The following is a 25675-nucleotide window of genomic DNA, read 5'->3' on the forward strand; positions in this document are numbered from 1 at the left end:
AAGACTTAGAATTATTCTCTAAGTAAGCAGCTTTTCAGAAATTATGGATTTTGCAACCAGTCACGATTTTAGAAACTTGTGAAGATGAGCATGCTTTGGATTAGTTTGTGTCCTTCCCTTTAGCTTCTCCCTTGCTAATCTAGTCTGGAAATGCTGCCAAGCTCTCCCCACAAATCCCTGCTTTCATTACAGTGCACACTATTCAGGTGCCCTAGTGCCTGCTGATCTGCACCAAGCCCATCATCATACTGCCTCGCTTTGAAGTTTATGTCTAGCCATGTTTTCTATCTTCCTTCTAGCATTTGTCATTTGCTCCTGGGAGGCTTATCTCCTCTCTGTCCCCCAAGATAGAATATTAATCTGCACCTGAACCTCTTTCTCTAGACATTTCTTTCTTCTCTAGCTAAGTCCTGTCTGTCCTGTAAGATTTAGCTTAACTTTGTCTTCCTTCCAGCTATTATAGATTAATATCATCTCTGCTTATCAGACATTTATAGCAACTTCCAAATAATTTAATGGTAAATGATACCATATTTTAACTGTGTTAGTGTTGAATATGAGTCATTCAAAGTCACAGAATGCTTCCCTTTCTTACCTCCATTTAAGATATTGCCATGGCTGAAGAGATGGTTCAGCACTTAAGGCTGTGTACCGCTCTGGCAGTGAACCTGAGTTCTATTCCCATTATCCATATTAGGTGATCTCCAGTGGCCTGTAAGCCCACCTTCAGGGGATCAGGCACTTTCTTCTAGCCTCCATGGGTACTGCACTCATGTGCTCAAACACAGGCAGACACATAATTTGAAAAATGGAAGTCATTTAAAAGTTTGGCAAGGGGATGGAGACATGGCTCAGTGGTTAGAAGTGTGTGCTACTCTTCAGAGTAGTTTATTTCCCCAATGAGACTCCCTTGAGAAAACTAAAATTTTATGTGCAAATGGTTATCAATTGGATATTGCTTCTCGGATGGGATGGGGCATGCATCCACTTCTCTTTTCAGATCTAGGGCCCCAACTGGTGCAGACCCATGCAGGTCCTGTGTATGTTGCCTGAGTCTCTGTGAACTCATAGGTGCACCAGTCTTACTGTGTTTAGAAGATCTTGTTTCTTGGCCAGCAGTAGATGGCCATCTGAAAATGAACTTAATGGTATGTTTGGAGGTTCTTTGTCTCATAATGTGTCAGGACCTGCTCTTCCTTCTTCATTCCTTCCTTTCTTCTCTTTTCCTTCCTTCCTTCCTTCCTTCTTTCTTTCTTTCTTTCTTGATATTTTAATTTTTAAATTCATTGTCTCTCTCTGTCTCTGTGTCTCTGTCTCTGTGTCTCTGTCTCTGTCTCTCTCCTTCTCTCTCCCTTCTCCTTCCACCCTCTCTTTTTATATCCTACAGGCCCTTTGCATATATCATGGTTTCCAGTTTGGGGATTTTATGGGATTCATGAGTATGATCTCTGTTTCTCACACCTTTTCTTGGCCTTTTTTTCCTGCTGTTTGTTTGTTTTGCCCTATTCTGATTTATTTTATTATTATCCCTTAGAAGCCTGTTTGTTTTCTTTTTAAACATTTATTTATTTATTTTATGTTCAGACACAAGTGGATCTGAATTAAGAAAGGTACAGACTCTATACTGCAGAGAATTGAATAATGCTCCTCCCCTTCACTTTCTGCCCATGCTTACCCAGGACCTCAGGATGTGGCCTTATGTTGATGTAGAGAAATACTTGTCTAAAGAGCTTGAGATTATATCATCCTACATTCAAAATGGGGAATCAATCCAATGGCGTGTCCTTGCCAGAAAGCATACACAGAGAAACTTTGTCTTTCTTAATCAGCTTTGCATCCTTAATCAGCTTGATCCTGGTACCCTGACTGGGGCGGCCAAGGAATAAAGAAGTGACAGACAGATGAACAGAAGAAACGCTGGGATTGGGTGGGCTGGACTCTCTGATGGAGAAGCTACAGCACAGAAGCTCAGTGTATTTATTACAGTTGAAGGGGGCAGTTATTATATACAGCTCAACAGGAGGCAGGATTATTGCATACAGGTGAGCAGGGAACCTGCTTTAGCTGTCTGAAGGGGAACAGTTTCAGCTAGTGAACATGGTGGGGCAGAATTGGGGGAGAAAGCTACAGTGAACATTGTTAGAATATACAGCTAACAATCTTACTTGGATCAGAGGAAAGCTTTGCCATCTCTCTGAGCATACCCCTGAGAAGACCTATTTCCCATGATTCTAAGGCACGAGGTCCTTCACATGGCATTCGCCATGTCAGCAACACACATTCACTCAGGACTTTAGGAGACTTCACATAAGCAGCCACAAGCCAGGGACCAGCAAACATTGCTGATGGTCACAGAATCTGGAAGGAACAAGGTACAGCTGGTCCCCAGTAGCCTTCAAAAGTAAAGTGACCTGGAGGGCACCTTGATCTCATGTTTCTACTCAGAGAGTGTAAGTGGAACACATTTCACACATTACATAGTTTGCAATTTACTTAATTGAAATGGTTTGTCTATGCTGGATTGGCTAAACTTGTAAACAGTGGACCAGAGGTCTCATGCACCCCTTGCTTTCCCTGAGATTGTTCCTGCCTTGTCTTTCCTAATGCCTTATTCCCCACCTCCTACACAGTGACACCTCTTTCTTAGGTCCCTTGTCACCTATTCTCCTTGTTGCTATTTCTCCCCATATGGAAGTCTATAGCAGTTCATCTGCTTCTTTTTTCTTTCTCCGGTCTGTCTGTTCTGGTGTGGATCCTGTCTTATTTGCACAGGCATGCTATAGTTGTCTAGGAACTGGGGCTCATCTCGCTCAGTTTTATATCTCTGTACCAGGAATCCTCATTCATAACACCTGTTGTTTGTTGAATTTCTGTTTTCCTGATCCCACGCCTAGCAGGTTGGTTTTTCTTTTTCTCTTAGCCTCTCATTAAACTGTCTTTTAATATCCTTATCTTTCAATTTCTTTTTTGAGCCAGGATCTTATTAAATAGTGTAGGCTGCTCTGGAGCACGTTCTGAGGCTGAGGTCAATTTTGATCTTGCCATTTTTCTTGCCTTAGCCTCCAGCAGACATCCCTATACCCTGGAAGCTTTCTTTTCAGTGGTGAGGATCAAATTCAGGTCCCAGGGAATTATGGGTAAGCCCTCTACCTATGAGATACACCTGTAGACAAAATATTTTTAGCTTTGACAATTTAACACTGAGAGTTGGTTGAAGTCCTCTGTAATAGTATACTTTCTAAGAAATACCCAAAAATTGGGAGACTTGAGTTTGAACTCTGACCCCAGATCTGACTTAAGTTATACCTCTAGAGAACATTTGTTATTTTTATGTCTGAGTGTCATTTCCCCCTTTAGTGTGGGAATATGGGTTTTTCTGGGGTGTACTTCCTCCTTAGTACTCAGGCTTTGGACAGAGCCTGTTTTATCTCTGACTCCGAGGATGAGCTTGGAAGCCATGCCTTGCTAATAAGAGCATTGCACTCTTGTCCACAGAGATAGGTCTAGGTATGAGCTTCCAGTCTTAGTTTGAATTGTCATTCTGACTTTTGATTTTTAGAGCATAGATTTATCTTTTTTGCAATGGATTTGGATTTTGGAGGGTAGGTCAACAAGTGAAGTCAAAACAAACATGATAAGAAACTAGGTCTTTTGAATTCCTAAAAGTTATTTATCTCAAAACCTATGCTTCTTAAATATGTGTATTAGTGAATTTTTTATTCATCATCTCTTTTTTTTTTTTTATTAACTTGAGTATTTCTTGTTTACATTTCGAATGTTATTCCCTTTCCCGGTTTCCGGGCAAACATCCCCCTAGTCCCTCCCCCTCCCCTTCTTTATGGGTGTTCCCCTCCCCACCCTCCCCCCATTACCGCCCTCCCCCCAACAATCACGTTCACTGGGGGTTCAGTCTTAGGATATTCATTGCTACCTATGAGGTCAGAGTCCAGGGTCAGTCCAATTATTCATCATTTCTACTGGAGTGTGCAGTTTAGATAAGCTTTAATGAGCTTGCACTTCCTCATCTCTAAAGTAAGTACACTGGGTTCAAAAGCAGCAGATTTACCTTTTAGGTGTTTAAAACAATGACTTCCTCGTCTGTTGGTTTGTTTGTTTGTTTTGTAGTCTAAGTGTTCTTGGTCTCATTGCCCTTGTGGGTTGCAGGGGTCAGAGTTCAGGAACTCTTTTGGCGTTCATTCCGGGAATCTGAAGCTTGAACTTGCAACCCACTGTCATGCCACGCTCTTACCGCCAGGGGGCTGTACAAGTGCTGTGTCGTGAAAATGTGATCGTTGCATTGCGTTTATCTTAGTGTTTTTAAGTGTCAGCAGCTGCTTAGTGACTGAGATTTAATTATAATTTATAATAAGTGGTAAAATTAGAGAAATTTCTGATTCAATAAAAGGGAGTGGCTAAAATAAGACAGGTAAATTCATTGATCTTTTGCTGCAAGTAGAAGTTTGGTTTCTAAAACAAAAAATCAGCAACAGTGATGGACAGAAATATACTTTAGGTTTTCATGTGTTAAATAAATGACTCGATTGCTTCTATTTCAACAATTATTCCCTTCCTTGGAGGAATCTGTTGTTTATGGAGACCACCTCTGTGATTACCATCACTGATGGGAAACATTCCCACAGTCCTAGGACCGTGTCAGACCTCAGGCAAAATTACCCACTTGTCTCTCATGCCTGCATTGTCCTGTGCATGTCTGCTTGTGTTATGCGGACTCCCTACTTCACTGTGTCTCCTAGGACGGCGGTGACAGGGAGTGACTTGCTGGCCCTGTGGAGTTGGAGTTTACCATGTTAGCAGGTGTCCAGCTCCACAGCGCCTCCTAGAAGCACGGGGCTGGACTGTGGAGAAGTTAGGGGGGGAAAGCCAAAATCAGTTATGTTTAGGGGAAAAACAGCTTCAATTTACACCATATTCCAGTGAGGAAGTGTTGGGCCGTGGAGAGGCAGAACAGACATGGATTTTAATTAGTTCCTTCTCTTTTTACCAGGCAGTCATTTATTCTCAGAGCATTTTTACACTTTACAGTATTAAATTACAACTACAATTAACTAATTATTTCTTTAGTGATTATTCTGTGCTGTACGTTGCTAAGGATACAATCAATAAGAATCATATGGTTTTGAAAACCCGGAAGCCAGCTCAGCCAGTAAAGTGCTTGCTTCTCAAGCAGGAGGGCCTGAGTTTGACTCCAAAAACCTATGTTAAAAAATAAAAAAAGCTCTGTGTGATGGCTTGTGTGTGCAGTCCTAGTGCCAGCAGGCAGAGACAGGCATATCACTGGGCTTCCAGGCCAGCTAGTTTGTCATTTGGTGAGCTTCAACCCAGAGGAGCCCTTGTTTAAAAACAAGTTTTACAGTGCCTGAGGAATTACACTAGAGTTATCCTGTGATCTCCACATATGTTTACACAAATGCACCTGCACACACACACACACACACACACACACACACACACACACACACACACACACGAGAATTGCACTGTTGATAGTTACAGTCTCTGCACCTAGCACAGCAATAGAAATTTGTTGGATGAATAAAAGAAAGTCTGGTAAGTTGGATGGGTGAATTAAAATCAGCCGGGGTGACTCTGCTAAGGATTGTCTGTATACTAAGTGGAAGGGGCAGCTGTGCAAGGGTTTTGTTAGAGTTTGTTACCCTGGCCTAATCTGCTGGGCAGTAGACTCGGGGAGCGAGAGACTGGATGCTGGGAAGTGACCACAAAACTGCTGCAGATGTTCAGATGGGATTGAATTGTCAGATGAAAGGGGCCAGAGAGAAGTGGCGTGGCATAAGAAATATTAACACATTAGATAGCCAGGGCTTGGTTGATTAGGTGAGAGATGAAGGGAATGAAGATGCTGAAGCTTCTGACCACACAGCTGGGTGTGTAGAGGTGGCCCTGACTCAGGGGGGAGTCTGAATAAGCAGGTTTTATGGGGAGATGAGGAGTGGGTTAGACTTAGAAGTCTGAAGTTCAGGTGAACATACTGTATTCCATAACTGGTCCATACTAGGACAGAAAGAACTACTTCACTCTTTTTTTCATGATGGAGTGATCTTTCATTGACTATACTGAGGCACAAATTACATGCCACAGTAAACTTAGGGAAAAGGTAATTTTCATGGCAAACAGCATTATGATACTGTGAACTTCTGTTAGAAAATGAGTAAGGCTCACAGATGGTTTTGATCTTGGGTAAGAGGAGGGCACCTGATTTATTATTTTAACAGATGTGGTAGGAAAAACTGGGCAAAGCTACAGAAAGTTGTGTAGATTGGATGGTGGGAAGTTAGGAATGCATCCATCTGGTGACTTCTATTTTCTCTGTTTAGTAGGCGGGTGGGTCAACACCGAGAAAGAGAAGGATGATGGAGGGGGCTATTTGAGGGAAAGGAAAGATTTGAAATGATTGTCTTTTGACCAGACAAACATGCCTGGTCATGTGTCGGGAACCTTCGTGATGTGACAGTCTGCTCTGTTGTGCTTCTTTTTCCTTCCTGGCATTTTAGCGACTTGGAGATGCAGAAGGTGAACAGGTACTCGAGCTGACCAACATTTATTTTAGGTTTCTAACAGATGAAGGAAGAGAATGAAAGGAGATTCAGATATTGACATCCTAGATCACCGAGTTTTAAGCCAAATATCGAGGCAGATGAGGGACTGAAACAGTGATTATTAAATGTTCAAACACATCAGATGTACATGATGTTTGCTCATTTGGTTGCTGTCACTATTATGGGGACAGTTTATAATGTTGCTTAGTTTGAAGGAAACAGCTAACATGCTTTTTTGCTCTGTGTAATTCAGAATTAAAGTAGGTCAGTAAATCACAAGCCTCTAAAACCCTGGGAAACCATGTCTTTCTGAAGTAAGCCAGTCTTATCTGCTGTGTTTTACTTTCCTGAGGCTATTTGTGATTTTTTTTACCTGTTTCCTGAAAGTGTAAGTGTCTTATGAGGATATTTGCCACCTACATAGTCTTCCTTTTAGTTGTTGGCCCAATTGCTAACCCTTATTCTATAGCTTACTATGTACCTGGCACAATTCAATCGTATAATGCCAAAGACAATCTAAGGAGTTTCTCAATAGTGAATACTTTCATTATACTGTCTTTTAAAAATTCTATTATCAGTCTTTTGAAGTCTTATATATACTACCCCTCCCTCATTTGAAAAGTGAAGTGAAGTGAAGTAACATTTCAGGTTGTGCAGCTAGGACATGATACCTGAGGCTCAAGCTTGCATTTCCCCAGCTCCAGACTTCTTCCTAATTCTCTACTAGAGTTACAGCAATCCACAGAGTAGCGTGTTCTCTGTTCACTGTACCATTATAGCAGCCTGTGTAGGAATGTTGCAGTCACATGCATATCTAAACATCTAAACACCAAGAATTCATGTCAGTCTTTTGAGTTCAAAGTGAGGTAAGATTGTCATGGCTTTTGAGTTTGCAACTTGTAGAGTATATATAGAAAATATCTGTAATCTCCTGTTTTGAACTTGTTTTCTTCTGTAACAGTCTTCTCTTTTGTCCCTTCATATGCCCACTGGAAAATACATTGTTTTGTGTTACATCTTTGCTTAGGTGGCCTATATTTGGAAACATGTCCGTGTTCAGAGTCAGAAACCAGAGTCAGCTGGAATCAGTACCCTGGAGAGCTCCATGCACTGGGCTGTTGCTGCGTGCCAAAGTGAACCCAGAAGTTTCTGGGCTGTCAGTACACATCTCTGCAAGGAATTTTACAATCTTACTATGCTAAATTTTATCAGAATAGTTTCTTTTTAAAAGACAGGGTTTCATTGTGTAGCCCTGGCTGACTGGGAATAGCTATATAGACCATGCTATCCTCACAGAGATTTGCCGGATTGTACCTCTGCCTCTCTAACTGGGATTAAAGGTATGCACCACCAAGCTTGGTTTTTCATTTTACATATAAAGGCATTCAAAAGAAGAATAATGAAATATAAATATCTTTGGCAAAAGAAGCATGGTAAGCTATGAGAAAGGCAGAACAGGATCCAAGTCTTTATGCACAATTCAATGTGAGATTATACAATAGAGCTATTTCTGATTTGTAATTGTCTCTCAATAAAGACAGTTCAGATAATGTGTTTTTTAAGTAAAATATTCTGTGTAATATTTTAATGCTAAAAATAATTGGTTTGGGGGGGCTGGGAATTGGATCCAGGGCCTTTCCTTTTCAAGGTAGGCACTCTGCTGCTGATTTCCATCCAGCTTGTGTTCTGGACTGGTGGGATTTTAAGATAACTTTGTAAAACTACAGCAGGGGGATGGTGTCTTTTCTTCAGGTTCCCACAGTGGCTTTTGGTAGAGGCTCTTGTTTATACTGAAGCAGAAGCAGAAGTTGTTGTGTTTCGTGACAAGTTGCCACATTCTCTATTTCTTGCATGGGCTCAGAGAATACTTTCTTGAAAGGAGGTATGGGAACACTAGTCTTCAAATTGCTGCTCCTCCTGTAGATTTTACAGCAGAAAGATTCTTCAGTCAGGACTAAAAGTCTGAGAGGTTCTGTGGACTTCTTTGTTTTCTGTGCTGTATGTTCTGAGCTACTCTACATTCTCTGGGAGAGAACACCTAGGCTGTTCCAGTCTCCTTGGAGATGGGTTTTTCTGGAGCACAGAGAATAGTCCTTAAGTAGTTTAACTGCAAAGAAAGACCGTCGTGGGCACAGACTGTGTCTGCACAAGGCTTTGTGTGTTCTGGAGATGTCAGGGTCCTACCCTTTCAGGCAGGAGTTCCTCAGGCATTCGTTCAACTTATGTAAGAAAGGAGCTGTTCAGAGTTGGCTTCTGCTTGTTTTTTCTTCATTTTGTCCTTTTGTTTTGTACTTTTCAGTGATAATTATGCACCCATCAAATGCTTCAGTTACTAATATGCTGACACATCCATATTTAATCCTCATACCAGTCATATGGAATGCGTAGCATTCACAGTTTAGCTTGGGGAGTCGGCAAACACTTATTGGATGTTGGTTATATACTATGCATTGTGCTAGAATTTCTCATTTATGCACATTTGTGTACACACACATAATTTTAAAGGACTCATTTTTTTCTGGAAAGAAACTGAAAGTTTAAAGAGCTTGTGCTCCATTTATTTCTGGTTTCTAGTACTTACCACCGGGTTACACTTGTACTCAGCATTAGAAATGTCTCATGCAGTCCAAGCAGTGCCTGAAGGTGTCATATTTTTGGAAGATGGAGTAAAACTTAAGTAACTGTTAAACTTTTGTTCTTAGTCATTTTCCAAGGTCAAGAGTTAATTGTAAGATAGCAAGAAGAAACAACATTGTCATGGGGACTGAAAAGCTAACGGATCTGTAGAGGGGTAGGACCTGAACTGAGGAACCTAGAACTGCTCTAGTGCCCAGGCCTATGGCTAGCATAACAGAGTTGTGTGTTAAATGGGTTAGGCCAGTAGCTGATTTGTGGGAGTGCAGAGTGGGGTCAGGAAAACAAGGTAGAAGAGTGTTCTAATCAAGATCACTTGTAGCAGCCAGGTCTGGTCATGCCTTCTTTCCTCGTGGAAAGAGAGAAAAATAGATTAATTTTGTTCCAAAGAGCTGTAACATATCCAAGATTATTAGTATTGCCCCTGTGGTTTAGCCTTCCAATAAGTGGTAGGTTAGGGGGTTGAATACATAGCCAGTACACGTACTTTCCTTTGACTGCCAAATATAGCTTTGAATTTATTGCTGCTAGATTATAGGCCTGTCTCTTTAATAAGACGCCACTCATTTAAAAAACCAGATTTCCATAGCCTGAAGAACTTGGGCAATAACTCCCTATCCTCATTCCTAGACTGTGCAGCTCTCTTGGAGGGAGAGTTAAAAAGATATGTTGTGCTGTGACTCTTACAGTCTGTGGTCCTCCCCAGGACCTGGCTCCTTCATGCTCCTTTGTCACTCAAGTTATTCCAAACTTACTCATGTGGTGTGAAATTTTCCACAAGCCTCCAAAAATGTATCAGAGTCACACACACCCTTATTCAGTGGGGTTTCTCTGAAAGCTCTCCTCTCTACCTCCCCTTCTCCACCACTGTCATTTTGTCCACGACAGCTCCCACTTGAAGGTATCCCTTTACCTTCAGATCTTCTCCAGGTTTTAAATGGAGCCTCTCTTTCCTTTAAGGCTCTCTTATGCTATTTTTAATACAGCATGCTGTTCCTTTCTAATGCTCTCCCCCTGCAAGGCTGGATCATGATCTTGAAGTGCTCTTTCCTAAAACAGCTAATTCCTGAAGGGCAAGTATGTGTCAGCTTCTCTCAGGAACCAACAACCAGGCTGCTGATCCTTTTACTCTAACATGTGCCTTTCTGAAGATGACTTTTCTCAGGAAACTTTACATACATGGTTTCACCATACTCTACAACCATCACATTGAAAACTCTCACATATCATTTCCATTAAATATATGAAGAGACAGAGACAAAGGAAAACGACCCTGAGCGGTTAGACATTAGCTTACATTAGAGCTGGGAATTGGATTCTGAGTGAGTCTTCCTTCTTATTTACTTAGGAAGTAGATGACTGAAAAGGAACCAGAATGCAGATTCCCCAGAGAATGTTAGTTATTCCAGTTATTAACCTTTATGTGTCTGTGGTGTGAGATGGTAGTAATTTACTTCTTTTCCTGACAGTGATTGTTCCATCTCAAGAAAACTGTTCCTTCCAATGCTGGACAATTTACCTCATTAGTTCCACTCACTCCACTCTCATCCCTTCTGCTAACACTGAGCATTAGGCTGTCAGTGCCCACTGAATCAAGACAGAAGCACCCTGGAGGGCAGATGTGAAGTCAGTGCTGGAGTAAGGGGATAGCTTAAAACCCAGAAAGGAATGTGAGTACTGGAGACCCATTTGGTATGGCTTTTTCTGTTCTTTCTGTGGTGTTATCTTTACTAAGCAATACGTAAGAGGATTACTCATCTTTACTACCGCCTACCCAGCCTCCTGGAAGGCTCTTCTGTTCCAGTTCCACAATAGTCCTGACTACTTTATCATGTTTCAGAATAACTCAAAGAGTCATAATGTTTGGCTCCAAACTAGATCTTAGCCCTGAGATGGACCAAAATCCAGCTCTCTGGTGACAGGTAACACAAAAGTAGCCTGTCAGAATAACTCAAGAGAACTGCTATTGAGCCCGGGAGTGAAAATGCAGTTACCAACTACCGACTACCAAAGAAGTCAAAGCTGTTACTTCTAGCCTTGCACTGTAAACAACATGAAAATCATTCACGTTTCCCGGACTCATCTAAGAACTGAGATTCCAGAACAAGCTACTTGTGGCAGCTGATCTTGGTTATCTATTTGACAAACCTGGGAAGAGAAAACCTCAGTTGAAATTTGCCTCTGTCAAATTAGCCTGTAGGTATATCTATGGGGCACTGTCTTGAATGCTAATTCATATAGTAACATAATAAACATAATAATTTAGCTCAAATCAGTATTAGTTCATTAATTTGTGACAAATGTACTAAAGATGTTAACAGGAATCTGGGTTTGAGGATAATGGAAACTGGGTGGTACTTTTACATATTTTTTCCTATAAATCTCAAACTGTCTTAAATGATAAAGTTTAGTTTTATAAAATGAAAGTAGTTGTTTCAACATCAGAGGTAAAATAAACAAAATATTACTGGGGAAAACAAAAAATTAGAGTGTTCTGTTTTAGAAAATAAAAAGTTAGAATGGAAAGAAGTTTAATCAGACTACAAGTGATGCGCTTAGTGTTTCCTGAAAACCCCATCCTGGCCTCCTAGCATGAGGGAGGAGACGACAGTATGCTGTGATTGATTGCCGAGACTACAGTATGCTGTGATTGCCGAGACTACAGTGTGCTGTGATTGCCGAGACTACAGTATGCTGTGATTGCCGAGACTACAGTGTGCTGTGATTGCTGAGACTACAGTATGCTGTGATTGATTGCTGAGACTACAGTATGCTGTGATTGCCGAGACTACAGTATGCTGTGATTGATTGCTGAGACTACAGTATGCTGTGATTGCCGAGACTACAGTATGCTGTGATTGCTGAGACTACAGTATGCTGTGATTGCCGAGACTACAGTATGCTGTGATTGCTGAGACTACAGTATGCTGTGATTGATTGCTGAGACTACAGTATGCTGTGATTGCCGAGACTACAGTATGCTGTGATTGCTGAGACTACAGTGTGCTGTGATTGCCGAGACTACAGTATGCTGTGATTGCTGAGACTACAGTATGCTGTGATTGCTGAGACTACAGTATGCTGTGATTGATTGCTGAGACTACAGTATGCTGTGATTGCCGAGACTACAGTATGCTGTGATTGCTGAGACTACAGTATGCTGTGATTGCCGAGACTACAGTATGCTGTGATTGCTGAGACTACAGTATGCTGTGATTGATTGCTGAGACTACAGTATGCTGTGATTGCCGAGACTACAGTATGCTGTGATTGCTGAGACTACAGTATGCTGTGATTGCTGAGACTACAGTATGCTGTGATTGCCGAGACTACAGTATGCTGTGATTGCTGAGACTACAGTATGCTGTGATTGCTGAGACTACAGTATGCTGTGATTGATTGCTGAGACTACAGTATGCTGTGATTGCCGAGACTACAGTATGCTGTGATTGCCGAGACTACAGTATGCTGTGATTGCTGAGAGGAATAAGAGGGCATTGGACATGGACTTCCAAGATCCAGTTCTGATTCTGCCTGAGAATTACCTATCCCCACTCCCCACCTACCTTACTGAGGACTAAATCCAGACCCCACACAAACTAGAGAAGTGCTCTACCACTTTTTAACCATTTAACTTTTAGAAAAATCACTTTATCCTCAGGCCCTTAGATTCTTCAGCTTTTCCGTGAGAATGTTGGACTAAGTGATCACTGAGGTCCTCACCACAGTTAACATTTGACGGCTCATGTGCTGTAATAAATCAAGGCTGATAAACTGTACTTTTAGAGCTCCAGATATGTAATAGAAGTGTCAAGAATTACAACCATGTTTATTGCTTGAGCCTTGAGAATGAATATTTTTCTCCTAGGCCACACTCCTGTAGTGATTGTCTCTTCTCCTAGCTCTTCACACATGGTAAGATAGATGTCTTAATCTCCCAGATAGGTTCACTGTATGGTCTTCATAGCTTTAGAAGAGCAAAGTGGATGTGAAGGCACACAGATGCAGCATGAGGATTGATTGCATTTGTTGCTGGAGGTGTGCTGAAAGTTGTTAGAAATACATTCAGTATCTGTGTGACTCCTTCATGGTGTTATACATGAAGGCTCCCTCAAGAGGGAGAAAATGAATAAATGCTTCCTTGACTTATATACTTCTGTGTCAACTCCATCTGTATATCATACCTGCAACTTTAAAGCTGTGTTTAACATTTAAATTAAAATTTAAACTCAAATGTACTAAGTATATTTGGTTGTATTTAACATCCCTGGTGTGTGTGTGTGTGTGTGTGTGTGTGTGTGTGTGTGTGTGTGTGTGAAACAGCACTGTCAGTTGGGGATCAAGGGGTGTGGGAGCTTTACATTAAAAGCTTAGATGAGATAATGAGAAATCTCTTGTTTTATTTGTAAAAATTTACCTTAGGTATAAGTGATATGTCAATTAATACTGTCTTACTTTGGGTTTTATTACTGTGAACAGACACCATGACCCAGGCAACTCTTATAAAGGACAACATTTAATTGGGACTGGCTTACAGGTTCAGAGAGTCAGTCCATTATCATCAGGGTGGGAGCATAGCAGTGTCCAGGCAGACTTGGAGGTGGAGGAGCTGAGAGTTCTTCATCTTCATCTGAAGGCCAATAGAAGAAGACTGGCTTCCAGGCAGCTAGGACGAGTGTCTTAAAGCCACACCCACAGTGACATACTTCCTCCAAGGCCACACCTACTCCAACAATACCACACCTCCAAATAGTGCTCCTGCTCTGTGAGCCACGGATATTTAAACCACCACAAATATGTTATGTATCTTTTAATGCCTAAAATGATAGAGAAGAACTCCCTGCCATTGTAGTAAAATCACGGAATAACCACATGTGCACATTTATCTATGGATATTGCTTATATTGTTTTTATTAGTCTTGTATTTACCTTAAAATTATAAAGTGAATCTCCCAGGTCATTATTGAAAAGATGTTCTACTTTTCCCTAGCTTAATTTTTTATATGCTGTCAATTATCAAGGCAACATTTTCTTCAGTGTTTGGACAGTGACTTAAACATTGGCCATTTTTTTTTCCATTTCTAAAATCACTAGAACAAAATACAAGCTTAAAAACCTATTCAGAGGAAAAGATGTGGCTATTTAAAATGCTGTATCACAAGTAAGGTTTTTAACACAATGAATTACTCACTGTTTTTAAAGAGCATGTAGCTGGCAGTGTGAGCATCCAACCTCCACCAAGTGCTTAGGACTTAGCAGGTACTACTGTAGTTACTTTAGACAACATGTACTAATTTCTGATTAGGGTACTATATGACCATTGGAAGTTGGAAGTTATTTTTTAAGATCAATGCTAAGTGACAACATTATGCCAGATATGTTTATGTGTTTGAATCCTTATGTAACAACCCCTTAGACAAGTATCATTACTCATCAGAATTAAGGAAGGTTAAATAACTTGTCCAGTATCACTTGGCTGTGTGTTTTGAACACAAGTCTGTCTTTGCAAAGCTCTTGAGTTTCTACCACAATGCTTCTGGAAATTAATGTACTCCTCATAGCTCTAAGATTACATGTCAACTGCCTCAGTAGTCATGGGTAATATGAAGTAACAATTTTTCAAAGGTAACATCTACCTGGGAAATTGTATAATTGTAGATGATAAGAGAGAGGAGGGAGGGATGTGGAAGGAATTCTGAAGCAGCTGCTAGCTGATGGGCTAGAACTTTGATAGAAGAGGAGGTGTTATAGAGGAGGAGTTACAGTTCCCGTCCTGATTTTTTTCTACATTGTTTTTCTATTCAGTTCAGTTTGCAGACAGTAGGCAGTGGCCACATTGTCTCCTCCCTAATCTAGTCTCCAGAGCTAGTTACGTTAGTAGATACAATTCAGCACAGGACTTCATGCCAGGAATCCAATTAAAGTAGAAGCATTGCTAGGGAAACTTATGTAAGACTATTCTAAGGCTAGCAATAATTTCAACTCAGCTTTGTGCAAAAATCTTTGTGATTTGTGATTTCAGTGGTGATAGAAGAAAGAAAATTTATGTTTAAGAATTTGAGGCCTGAGAATGTAGTTCAGTGGTGAGATATCAGCTTACCTTGAAGGTTTGGTTCCCCATCCAGCTGGAGGGTAGAGATATGAAGGCTGAAGAAAAGGGTCCCTGGAAGGCATGGCAGGCACAATGTTCAACACACTAACAAATATGGCAAGAAACAGATTGAGCAGCTGTCCATGGAAGACAAAGCTTCCAAGCAGACACAGAAAGAGACATAGAAGGGCCCAGGCACGGTGGCACATACCTTTAATTCCAATACTTAGGAGGTAGAGACAGGTAGATCTCTATGAGTTAGACCAGCTTGGTCTACATATCAAGTTCTATATATGGAGACCTGTATAACAAGATCCTATCTTTAAGAAAATGTGAGTGGAAGAAACACAAAGAACTAAATGCAATTAAGAGACTTCAATAAATGTACATAGGAGAGATTCCTGTATGTCCCACCTGCTCCAGCAAGCAGGAAAGCAGTTACCTGGGCAAACTGTAAAGACAGTCCTAAGGGCCTGAGAGCAGGACAATTGGCCCCATCCCTGAACTGGCCCTGCCCCTCACCTGGGTAAAGCTAGAGAGCTGTCCCTGGTGGGTGCAAGAGGTGGGTTGACCATCTAAGCCTTCACCCAGGCCCAGATTCAGGGCTTTAAGTTGGCCCACCCCAACATCTGCCCCATCTGTGAACTTCTGGAACATGTAAAGGGGCTGGTTCTGCTGAGCCAAAGCTGCAGGATTTCCATAACACAGGGAAACAGCAGGACATCAAAAAGGAGTCCTGATGAGGATCCAGTATTGATAGTGTAGCAGAAGCCAGAGACCTCAAACCTGACCAATGACTCATTGCAATGAACATTTTAAGTAAAGCTATTTGGGCAAAAGGTATACTGTGTGCACTGTGACACACAACAGCTTCCATGGCAAGATTTTGTTTGCTTGCTTGCTTTTGGAGAGGAGGTTGCAAGGGTGGTGGGCAGATAGGAAGGTATGAGGAGATGAATGGGATTGGGGTGCATGATGGGAAACACTCAAAGAACCAATTAAAGTTAAGAAAAAAGTCTTAGCAAAAGCAAGTTGTTCTTGTATTTGATATGATGATGACAATTTATCCTATTCTTTGTTTTTTGTTTGGTTTTTTTTTCTTTTTTTTTCGGAGTTGGGGACCGAACCCAGGGCCTTGCGCTTCCTAGGCAAGCGCTCTACCACTGAGCTAAATCCCCAACCCCAATTTATGCCATTCTTATCTAATATCCAGATTCTCTGCTTTTAATATATATAGCTAGAATGAAAGGTTGTCTGGGAAACTTGGAGTTATGTATAAGAATAAACATTTGTTTAAAACACACACACACACACACACACACACACACACACACACACACACACACACAATAGGGATGTTGAGATACCCCAGCTGGCAAAGGTACTTATTGCCAAGCCTAACAACCTAAGTTCAATTCCCAAGATCCACATAACGGAAGGAGAGAACTGACTCCCACAAATTGTTATCTCATCTCATCTCATCTCCTGTGTGTGGCGGCATGCCTCACCTCTGATAAATAAATAAATAAATAAATAAATAAATAAATGGATGTGAAAAGTGAAAGCCTGCCCTTTTGTATGCAGATGCAATTGTCATTTCAAATACCATGCAGCCAGTGGGTTTATAATATGAAATTTCAAGAGGAGCTGCTTTAAGAGGAGAATGGTATATGTAACAGCACCTTCTGATTTCAGAAGGAATGAGCTATTGTTTCCAGATAGTTTCTCAATTCTCCAATAAAAGGTCACTGAAATAATTTGCTTTTCAGCATTCCTTATTTTAGTGTCTATTATAATTATTAGGCTGTTAATTTTAGATGGTTGAGCTTTTAGTCCCTTGTATTTTCTCTTGTTAATACAATCATGCATCTTCTAAAAGTACTCAACAAGGCTATTCAATTTATCAGCCTTGTTAAACTCAGAGATTGTGCTCTCTTCCTTTCTGCTGTAGTTCACTTGGTTCAGCTGATTTTTTTTCCCTAACTGTGCCTGAACCTCAGAATCAGATTCCCCAAAGTATTTTTCTCAGTAATCTAATCCATCCTTCTGACACCATGCGTACCTCCTCCCCACTATGCTCAGTCTTTGCCAGTGATCAAATTTTATCCTTGAGTCTCTAAATAGACTTACTTGTAATTTATTTTCCTACTTGTCTGTGTCATTATTTCTTCAAGGCCCAACTCAAGTGTTACTTTCTTTCAAGAGCTTTCCTGTATTGTTTACACTGTTCTTTCTCCCCATGGGTATTGGTTTTTTGTTAACCTCAGCATCTGTTCTAAGTCTGTAGGTGAGCCCAACTGGTGGCTTCTGGGCTACATGTGGTCATTGATAGCTGTGAAAGTGGCCCAATACAAAAATCATAAAATTACTTAGAACACGATGAGATTGTGTGTGCATTAAGAATAATTGCACAAATCAAAACAACCCTGAGATTTCACCTCACACCAGTGAGAATGGCTAAGATCAAAAACTCAGGTGACAGCAGATGCTGGCGAGGATGTGGAGAAAGAGGAACACTCCTCCATTGTTGGTGGGATTGCAGACTGGTAAAACCATTCTGGAAATCAGTCTGGAGGTTCCTCAGAAAATTGGACATTGAACTGCCTGAGGATCCAGCCATACCTCTCTTGGGCATATACCCAAAAGATGCCTCAACATATAAAAGAGACACGTGCTCCACTATGTTCATCACAGCCTTATTTATAATAGCCAGAAACTGGAAAGAACCCAGATGCCCTTCAACAGAGGAATGGATACAGAAAATGTGGTACATCTACACAATGGAATATTACTCAGCTATCAAAAACAACGAGTTTATGAAATTCGTAGGCAAATGGTTGGAACTGGAAAATATCATCCTGAGTGAGCTAACCCACTCACAGAAAGACATACATGGTATGCACTCATTGATAAGTGGCTATTAGCCCAAATGCTTGAATTACCCTAGATCCCTAGAACAAAGGAAACCCAAGACGGATGATCAAAATGTGAATGCTTCACTCCTTCTTTAAATGAGGAAAAAGAATACCCTTGGCAGGGAAGGGAGAGGCAAAGATTAAAACAGAGACTGAAGGAACACCCATTCAGAGCCTGCCCCACAGGTGGCCCATACATATACAGCCACCCAATTAGACAAGATGGATGAAGCAAAGAAGTGCAGACTGACAGGAGCCGGATGTAGATCGCTCCTGAGAGACACAGCCAGAATACAGCAAATACAGAGGCGAATGCCAGCAGCAAACCACTGAACTGAGAATAGGTCCCCCGTTGAAGGAATCAGAGAAAGAACTGGAAGAGCTTGAAGGTGCTCGAGACCCCAAAAGTACAACAATGTCAAGCAACCAGAGCTTCCAGGGACTAAGCCACTACCTAAAGACTATACATGGACTGACCCTGGACTCTGTCCCCATAGGTAGCAATGAATATCCTAGTAAGAGCACCAGTGGAAGGGGAAGCCCTGGGTCCTGCTAAGACTGAACCCCCAGTGAACTAGACTATGCGGGGAGGGTGGCAATGGGGGGAGGTTTGGGAGGGGAACACCCATAAGGAAGGGGAGGGGGGAGGGTGATGTTTGTCCGGAAACCAGGAAAGGGAATAACACTTGAAATGTATATAAGAAATACTCAAGTTAATAAAAAAAATAAAAATAAAAAAAAGAATAATTGCACAGTTCCTGAGCTCAATTTCTGTATATGACAACATCATATCTGAGTTTCAAAAGGTTGGAGGTAGAGTTCTGAGAGCAGAGACTAAGGAAAACTGAATTTGACTCGCTGTGGCATCCTTACAACCACCTCGATTTGATAACTCAGGTGGACAAAAGGACTCAGCATGTGGTCACCAGAACTGAATTCAGGGCAGTGGAGGAATAAAAATCAAAGATGGCAATTAAAAGAGGCACATGGACAAGGTATAGAGAAAACCTTGTGCAGATTTCCCCAAAAGCAAGTTAAGATATGAGCTTGAAATGTTATATGCCAGAAAAACTCATTAGAGATTGAGTGTGCTAAGGTTTTTCTGTGTCTGCTCATGTAGACATCTTGTGTCTCATATAGACCAGCATTTCAGACCCTCAGAAAATATAGCACATGTTCAGCATAAACTGTTATATACAAATATCTCATAGTACACCACTTTTCTGAATTCCGAGAATGCCTTTGACCTTCATGAAATCTAAGTTACCACTTGCTGGCTAAGGCCAGTCTTCCTAAGGGTTAGCAATCTCATCCTGTAACTCTTTTTGCAAAGTGTAGTGTTATATGACCTTTCTGAGAATGCTATCAGAAGCTGAAATTGGCTGCCTTAGGAAATAAATATTGCCTTGTTACTAAAAGGTATTTAAAATACAGGTAGTTAAAAACCTTTATGAGAAATTTAAAATCACTTGGAACATCCATTGTTGTTGTGGCATTCATAGTCTGTACAATGTTCAGTGATTCTTACTCTCCTTAGTTTTATCTTTTGGGCAACTCTCTATTTTGGGAGGCAATGCCTTCTAGGATTACCATCACTAATGCCCCCATCACTTTAAAGTTGGAACTTTGCTTTGAGACTGGTGGACTGAGCCACTAAAGACAGGAAAGGTCAAGGGCGGAACTGAGGTTAGTATTTTTGCTCTTTCTTCTCAGAACTTTCCTGAGGATTGGGAAGCCTGTATGCTTGATGATACGTAGAAAAAAACTAAGGGATTGAATATTTCTGAAACTCTTGTACCATTATAATGACTGTCTTTGTGGACCATCATAATTATATCACTAAAAAAATCTGAATGAAAGCCACTGCTTTCCCTGAATATGGCTTTCATCATTGTGTTCACCTCGTGTTTCAGATAAGGATGTCTTTTAAAACTTTCAAAAATCCAAGAGAAAGTAATACAATCAAACTCAGTTACAGGAAAAGAAAATGATAGGACAATATCCCTACTGAATATAGGTAGAAAAATTCTCAACAAAATCCTAGCAGGTCAAATTCGACAGAATATCAGAAAAATCATTATAATCAAGAAGATTTCTCCCTTGGATGCAAGGAAATTATTTTATTTTATTTTTTCTTCATCTTTATTAAATTGCATATTTCTTATTTACATTTCAAATGTTATTCCCTTTCCCGGATTCCAGGCCAACATCCCCCTAACCCCTCCCCTCCCCTTCGATGTGGGTATTCCCCCCCCCCCATCCTCCCCTCATTACCGCCCTCCCACTAACAATTCCATTCACTGGGGGTCCAGCCTTGGCAGGGCCAAGGGCTTCCCCTTCCACTGGTGCCCCTACTAGGCTATTCATTACTACCTATAAATTTGGAGCCCAGGGTCAGTCCATGTATAGTCTTTGGGTAGTGGCTTAGTCCCTGGAAGCTCTGGTTGGTTGGCAATGTTGTTCATATGGGGTCTCAAGCCCCTTCAGCTCTTTCAGTCCTTTCTCTGAATCCTTCAACGGGGGTCCCATTCTCAGTTCAGTGGTTTGTTGCTGGCATTCGCCTCTGTATTTGCTGTATTCTGGCTGTGTCTCTCAGGAGAGATCGACATCCGGTTCCTGTCGGCCTGCACTTCTTTGCTTCATCCATTTTATCTAGTTTGGTGAATGTATATGTATGGGCCACAGATGGGGCAGGCTCTGAATGGGTGTTCCTTCAGCCTCTGTTCAAAACTTTGCTTCCCTATCCCCTCCTAAGGGTATTCTTTTTCCCCTTTTAAAGAAGGAGTGAAGCATCCGCATTTTGGTCATCCTTCTTGAGTTTTATGTGTTCTGTGCATCTAGGGTAATTTGAGCATTTGGGATAATATCCACTTATCAGTGAGTGTATATCATGAGTGTTTTTCTGTGATTGGGTTACCTCACTCAGGATGATATTTTCCAGTTCCATCCATTTGCCTATGAATTCCATAAAGTCATTGTTTTTGATAACTGAGTAGTATCCCATTGTGTAGATGTACCACATTTTCTGTATCCATTCTTCTGTTGAAGGGCATCTGGGTTCTTTCCAGTTTCTGGCTATTATAAATAAGGCTGCTATGAACATAGTGGAGCATGTGTCTTTGTTGTATGTTGGAGCATCTTTTGGGTATATGCCCAAGAGAGGTATAGTTGGGTCCTCAGGTAGTTCAATGTCCAATTTTCTGAGGAACCTCCAGACTGATTCCCAGAATGGTTGTATCAGTCTGCAATCCCAGCACCAATGGAGGAGTGTTCCTCTTTCTCCACATCCTCGCCAACATCTGCTGTCACTGGAGTTTTTGCTCTTAGCCATTCTGACTGGTGTGAGGTGGAATCTCAGGGTTGTTTTGATTTGCATTTCCCTTATGATTAAAGATGTTGAACATTTCTTTAGATGCTTCTCAGACATTCGATGTTCCTCAGCTATGAATTCTTTGTTTAGCTCTGAACCCCATTTTTAATAGGGTTATTTGTCTCCCTACAGTCTAACTTTGTGAGTTCGTTGTATATTTTGGATATAAGCCCTCCATCAGTTGTAGGATTGGTAAAGATCTTTTCCCAATCTGTTGGTTGCTGTTTTGTCCTAACGACAGTGTCCTTTACCTTCAGAAGCTTTGTAGCTTTATGAGTTCCCATTTGTCAATTCTTGATCTTAGAGCATAAGCCATTGGTATTTTGTTCAGGAAATTTTCTCCAGTGCCCATATGTTCAAGATGCTTTCCCACTTTTTCTTCTATTAGTTTGAGTGTATCTGGTTTGATGTGGAGGTCCTTAATCCACTTGGACTGAAGCTTTGTACAGGGTGATAAGAATGGACCGATCTGTATTCTTCTACATGCTGACCTCCAGTTGAACCAGCACCATTTGCTGAAAATGCTATCTTTTTTTTTCCATTGGATGATTTTGGCTCCTTTGTCAAAAATCAAGTGACCATAGGTGTGTGGGTTCATTTCTGGATCTTCAATTCTATTCCACTGGTCTATCTGCCTGTCTCAGTACCAATACCATACAGTTTTTTATCACTATTGCTCTGTAATACTGGTTGAGTTCAGGGATAGTGATTCCCTCAGAAGTCCTTTTATTGTTAAGGATAGTTTTAGCTATTCTAGGTTTTTTGTTATTCCAGATGAATTTTGCAAATTTTCTGTCTAACTCTATGAAGAATTGGATTGGAATTTTGATAGGGCTTGCATTGAATCTGTAGATCGCTTTTGGTAAAATGGCCATTTTTACTATATTAATCCTGCCAATCCATGAGCATGGGAGATCTTTCCATCTTCGGAGATCTTCAATTTCTTTCTTCAGAAACTTGAAGTTCTTATCATACAGATCTTTCACTTGCTTGGTTAAAGTCACACTGAGGTATGTTATATTATTTGGGACTGTTATGAAGGGTGTCATTTCCCTAATTTCTTTCTCGGCTTGTTTCTCTTTTGTGTAGAGGAAGGCTACTGATTTATTTGAGTTAATTTTATACCCAGCCACTTTGCTGAAGGTGTTTATGAGGTTTAGTAGTTCTCTGGTGGAACTTTTGGGGTCACTTAAATATATAATCATATCGTCTGCAAATAGTGATATTTTGACTTCTTCCTTTCCAATCTGAATCCCTTTGATCTCCTTTCCCGGTCTGATTGCTCTGGCTAGGACTTTGAGAACTATATTGAGTAAGTAGGGAGAGAGTAGGCAGACTTGTCTAGTCCCTGATTTTAGTGGGATTGCTTCAAGTTTCTCTCCATTTAGTTTAATGTTAGCTACTGGTTTGCTGTATATGGCTTTTACTATGTTTAGGAACGGGCCTTGAATTCCTGTTCTTCCAGGACTTTTATCATGAAGGGGTGTTGAATTTTGTCAAATATTTTCTCAGCATCTAGTGAAATGATCATGTGGTTTTTATCTTTCAGTTTGTTTATATAATGGATTACATTGATGGTTTTCCATGTATTAAACCATCCCTGCATACCTGGGATGAACCCTACTTGATCATGGTGGATGATTGTTTTGATGTGTTCTTGGATTTAGTTTGCAAGAATTTTATTGAGTATTTTTGCATCAATATTCATAAGGGAAATTGGTCTGAAGTTCTCTTTCTTTGTTGGGTCTTTGTGTGGTTTAGGTATAAGAGTAATTGTGGCTTCATAGAAGGAATTCGGTAGTGCTCCATCTGTTTCAATTTTGTGGAATAGTTTGGATAGTATTGGTATGAAGTTTTTATGAAGGTCTGATAGAATTCTGCACTGAACCCATTGGGACCTGGGCTCTTTTTGGTTGGGAGACTTTTAATGACTGCTTCTATTTCTTTAGGAGTTATGGGATTGTTTAAATGGTTTATCTGTTCCTGTTTAACTTCGGTACCTGGTATCTGTCTAGGAAATTGTCCATTTCCTCCAGCTTTTCAAGTTTTGTTGAATATAGGCTTTTGTAGTAGGATCTGAGGATTTTTTTTAATTTCCTCTGATTCTGTTGTTATGTCTCCCTTTTCATTTCTAATTTTCTCAATTTGGACACACTCTCTGTTTCCTCTGGTTTAGTCTGGCTAAGGATTTATCTATTTTGTTGATTTTCTCAAAGAACCAGCTTTTACTTTTGTTGATTCTTTGTATAGTCCTTTTTGTTTCTACTTGGTTGATTTCAGCTCTGAGTTTGATTATTTCCTGTCTTCTACTCCTCCTGGGTGTATTTGCTTCTTTTCGTTCTAGAGCTTTTAGGTGTGCTGTCAAGCTGCTGATATATGCTCTCTCCTGCTTCTTTCTGTAGGCACTCAGAGCTATGAATTTTCCTTTTAGCACAGCTTTCATTGTGTCCCATAAGTTTGGGTATGTTGTACCTTCATTTTCATTAGATTCTAAGAAGTCTTGAATTTCTTTATTTCTTCCTTGACCAGGTTATCATGGAGTAGAGCATTGTTCAACTTCCATGTATATGTGGGCGTTCTTTCCTTATTGTTATTAGCCTGTGGTGGTCTGATAGGATACATGGGATTATTTCTATCTTTCTGTATCTGTTGAGGCCTGTTTTGTGCCCGATTATATGGTCAATTTTGGAGAAAGTACCATGAGGTGGTGAGAAGAAGGTATATCCTTTTGTTTTAGGATAGAATGTTGTATAAATTTCTTTTAAGTCCATTTGGTGCATAACTTCTGTTAGTCTGTCTATGTCTCTGTTTAATTTCTGTTTCCATGATCTGTTCATTGATGAGAGTGGGGTGTTGAAATCTCCTACTATTATTGTGTGAGGTGCAATGTGTGCTTTGAGCTTTAGTAAGGTTTCTTTTATGTATGTAGGTGCCCTTGTATTTGGAGCATAGATATTTAGGTTTGAGAGTTTATCTTGGTGGATTTTTCCTTTGATGAATACGAAGTGTCCTTCTTTATCTTTTTTGATGGCTTTTGGTCGAAAATCAATTTTATTCGATATTAGAACGGCTACTCCAGCTTGCTTCTTCAGACCATTTGCTTGGAAAGTTGTTTTCCAGACTTTTTACTCTGAGTTAGTGTCTGTCTTTGTCTCTAATGTGTTTCCTGTAGGCAGCAAAATGCTGGGTCCTCATTACATATCCAGTTTGTTAATCTGTGTCTTTTTTATTGGGGAATTGTGTCCATTGATGTTGAGAGGTATTAAGGTATAGTGATTGTTGCTTCCTGTTATATTCGTGTTTAGATGTTAGATTATGTTTCTGTGCTTCTCTTCTCTTTGTTTTGTTGTAAAAAGATTAGTTTCTTGCTTTTTCTAGGGTGTAGCTTGCTTCCTTGTGTTTGGCTTTACCATTTATTATCCTTTTTCCCTTTTGCTGTGCAGTATGCAAACCTATGAACAAAAATGGGATACGATTAATATATTTCCATTTAAAATAAAGCTTCAGAAAACCTGCTGGCAATTGTTTCTATTTTTCTTTATTGTCCAGGCACCTGCCTTGCCTCATTAGGAAAAGTAATTGGAATATGGCTATTTAAAAAACTAATGCATCATCTTAACAGGTTTATCCTTTTTAACCCCAGTAAAAGCTTGAAAAAATAGACACGCCATGAGAATGCAATCTGGGGAAGCAGATTTTGAGAAAGTATTAGAAGTCTCAATAAAGACACACACCTGTCATCTAAGGTGAGGCAGAAAGACACTGAGTTCAGTCATAACTTGGGGATGCACAGTGAGACTCCATCTCTCAAAATAAACTTTAAAATATGCTCCAAGATAAGTGGGTCATTTGTTAGTAGGAATTATGACTGGGTCTCAAGTTTTGTCATGTGCTCAAGGGGACCTCATGGGGAATGTGACAGTCTGTCAGAAGTCACGTCATACCTGCCTGCTGGCCTGTTCAAAAAGTCGGCTGCAAAGATGTCTGAAATCTGATTAAAAATGTCCTTTCTGCCTTTTTTTAAAAGTGGCTAAGGTAATGCTACTACCTTGTTTGCTTGATGCCATAAAGTATTGATTTCAAGAGCGTC

At 40.5% G+C, this 25675-nt stretch overlaps 1 protein-coding gene and 1 pseudogene across 2 annotated transcripts in view; both read left to right on the forward strand.

The window, feature by feature from the left end:
- The window catches only part of Syn2 (synapsin II), a 157927-nt gene that overhangs the window by 31724 nt on the left and 100528 nt on the right, over positions 1-25675 (forward strand). The window lies entirely within an intron of this gene.
- Positions 1-25675, forward strand: part of Edf1-ps2 (endothelial differentiation-related factor 1, pseudogene 2) — a 41591-nt pseudogene continuing 15916 nt past the window's right edge.

Source organism: Rattus norvegicus, chromosome 4 (assembly GCF_036323735.1).
Source record: "Rattus norvegicus strain BN/NHsdMcwi chromosome 4, GRCr8, whole genome shotgun sequence".
Classification (NCBI taxonomy): Eukaryota; Metazoa; Chordata; class Mammalia; order Rodentia; family Muridae; genus Rattus; species Rattus norvegicus.